The sequence below is a fragment of the Myotis lucifugus genome, unplaced genomic scaffold, assembly GCF_000147115.1.
Source record: "Myotis lucifugus unplaced genomic scaffold, Myoluc2.0 scaffold_508, whole genome shotgun sequence".
NCBI classification, from domain to species: domain Eukaryota; kingdom Metazoa; phylum Chordata; class Mammalia; order Chiroptera; family Vespertilionidae; genus Myotis; species Myotis lucifugus.
This window is the reverse complement of record NW_005871556.1, coordinates 524851-528396: the sequence shown is the minus strand read 5'-3', so window position 1 is coordinate 528396 and position 3546 is coordinate 524851.

Here is a 3546-nt window from a genome sequence, read left to right as displayed (position 1 = left end):
TGATTCTCCACATCCTTGAATCCTATGTTTTCATTTTAATACCATGCTGAGGACGTCAAGACATCGAACCTAACAAGCATTTACTCCCTAATTTTGAGACTAGAGTCGGTCAATTCCAACCTTTATTGAATTTTCAGCTTAAAAAGCTTCCCTATACTATATCGATTCAAACAATTCATCCAAATGTGAGGCACAATTCCTTAAAATAATTTCCTTGATAGTTGGATGTTGTTTGTTATATGTGGATGCCGGATTGATAGATGACAGATGAACGGATACGGATGGATGATGGATACGTGATTAGGTGGGTAGGTACTTAGGTAGATAGGTAGGTAGGTAGATGGATGGATGGATGGATGGATGGATGGATAGATAGATAGATAGATAGATAGATAGATAGATAGAGCGAGCTCTTATTGGTTCTGTTTCTTTGGAGAACACTGATAAATTTAGTACGATAAACATTAGGAGACAAAAGAGCACTCCTCAGATAACCTCATTCATTAGGCTTCCTAATAACATGGCTGTCTCTGCTTTTGATGTAACATCAGGGGAGGTACAACTGAAGAGGAACCTTGAACAAATTAGTAGAGAGCCCCCAGAGCCAGTGCAGGAGTAGCATTGAGGAGGAAACTGGCCTTGCAGAACTTGTTATCTCAATGCAGAGGCCCTGGGACTGTGAACAATGCACTGCCCTGGGGGGGGGGGTTATGCTGGTGCCAGGAGGGACCAAGGGATGAGGCCTGACACCTGGGGGCCTTCCTGCAGGGCCACGGAGGGGGCAGGGGGCATATCTGCAAGACAAAGACCCCAGCGGGATATATATAGACAGGTTCTCTGCGTGTTTCTTCACTCTGGTTTGGAAATGATTCCCGGAGTCCACTAGTGTTAATAAACGGGGTCCCTCCCTTTCTCTAGGAAGGGTGCTTGGTATTTCTTTTTCTTTTTCTTAATATATTTTATTGATTTTTTTACAGAGAGGAAAGGAGAGGGATAGAGAGTTAGAAATATCGATGAGAGAGAAACATCAATCAGCTGCCTCCTGCACACTCCCTACTGGGGATGTGCCTGCAACCAAGGTACATGCCCTTGACCGGAATCAAACCTGAGACCCTTGAGTCTGCAGGCCGATGCTCTATCCACTGAGCAAACCAGTCAGGGCGAGCTTGGTATTTCTTTGGTCTTCTGCAACAGCATATTTTAGCATTTATGTTAACAATGCTTTATAATTCACAATATATTTCTTCGAATGTAAAGCCTTATATTTCCATTGGTAAAGTGTGTGTGTCTCAAAGACACATGGCTCCGTCACTAGGCAGAGAGAGAGAAACAGATCCAAATCTTCGCTATTACGTGTCTCTTGCCTATGAAATATTCATAACAGTCACCCTGGATTTAGAATCTGCTAATATTATGAATTTATTGCGTATGGGAGAGTATGCGACTGACAACATTACAAGCCCTGACCGGTTTGGCTCAGTGGATACGCAGCTGTGCGGCCTGTGGACTGAAGGGTCCCAGGTTCGATTCCGGTCAAGGGCATGTACCTTGGTTGTGGGCACATCCCCAGTAGGGGGTGTGCAGGAGGCAGCTGATCGATGTTTCTCTCTCATCGATGTTTCTAACTCTCTATCCCTCTCCCTTCCTCTCTGTAAAAAATCAATAAGATATATTTGAAAAAAACAAAACATCACAAACATCTGTACCTACTAGGATTCAAGAGTTAAAAATATGAGTTTTAATATCTCCAAAGCATATTTCTTGGAAAACTGTGTTGGATGCGGTGGTGGGAGAGAATGGTTTGTCAGCTTGTCCTCTGTGGCTTTAGTTCTTCCCTCCCATTTTAGGAGTCTAAACCACTCACGAGAACCTTCCCCTCCTACAGCCACTCATACCTCACTTTCTTGATTTTTCTTCCATTTATACCTATGTTCTCCCCAATTGTTCCCTCCAGTTTATTAATTCACAATGCTTACAATAAGACTGTCAAAGAGACAGGAATATATTTAGATTGGCTGGTCAAACATTCTCTTCCTGGTAGGAAAACCCAACTAAAGTCAGAAGATTCTTTGGTAAATATGGAATGATAGCAAAGAAAACAACAAAATTCTTGAAGGATATCACCCTTCATACTTGTGGCTTTAACATCCCATAATTCCCCATTTCTCCTAGAATTCCTCATCTCTCCCACAATTCTCCATTTTCTCTCACAAGTTTTCTCATGACGTTCTGCTCTTCCACAATTCCCCAATTCCTATCACGTTTTCTGTTCTTCCCCACAATTCCCCCAGCCCTCCACAATGCTCTGGTTCTCTAATAATTCCCTGTATTTCCCACAATTCTTAATTCTCTCCACCAACACCCCATTATCTGCACAAATCTCTTCTCCCATAATACTGTCATCTCTCTCACAATTCTTTCTTTTCTCACAATCCCCCCCCCCCCCAATTCTCTCTCTCTCTCTCCAGGGCCAGAGACCAGACAAAAGGGACAGACCCTGTACTTCAGAGCCGGCTGAAATTACTCATATTAGACAATCCTAAACCTGCGTAGCCTATCCCACCTATTCCTTGCCATGGGAACCATAATAGAGACTCTTGCCCACGGGTCCCCTCCCTCTGCCTAGTGACGGAGCCCATGCGTCCTTGGCCTGTGTGCCCTGTGTGTAATGTGGACTCCCGTTCTTTAGGATCTGTGCGTAGAACACGCTGTCTTCAATGGCAGTCGTTTCCTGATCTGTTGGCCTCACCAAACCTACTTAATAATGAAATTTATCCCCTGACCAGTTTGGCTCAGTGGATAGAGCGTCGGCCTGCGGACTGAGGGGTCCCGGGTTCGATTCTGGTCAAGGGCATGTACCTTGGTTGCAGGCACATCCCCAGTAGGGAGTGTGCAGGAGGCAGCTGATCGATGTTTCTCTCTCATCAATGTTTCTAACTCTCTATCCCTCTCCCTTCCTCTCTGTAAAAAATCAATAAAATGTATTTTTAAAATAAAAAAATAATAATGAAACTTATTAAAAGATTTATGCATAGATGTGCTCCCGTGAACAGCTGTGAGTGATGGAAGGAGGACCGGGCAAAGTCCTGTGCTGCAGTCGAAACGGAAGCTTCAGCTGGCCCTCTGAGCAGCTCTGAAGCTGGGTTGGCCCTTCTGAGTGTCCCCCTTGAGGCTAGGGGCCCTGGCTCATGAACCCTTGCATGGACCACTCATAGGCTGCAATGTGCCACAGAGTGGGGGGCGGGGGCAGATTGGCCCGAGGCAGTTCTTCTCAGGCTGAGGCAAATCCTGGAGACAGCCTCAGCCCATAGCTGTCAGCTACCAGCACTCCCAGCACATAGGCCAGTGGTTGCCAACCTTGGCTGCACATTAGCATCACCTGGGAATCTTTTCAAATCCTGATTTCTGGGCCTCATCCTCCAGAAATTCTGTTTCTTTGTGATGGGGTGAGGCCACAGCATGAGTAACAAAGAAACAGAATTTCCGGAGGATGAGGCCCAGAAATCAGGATTGTAAAAAGATTCCCCAGGTGATTCTCATGTGCAG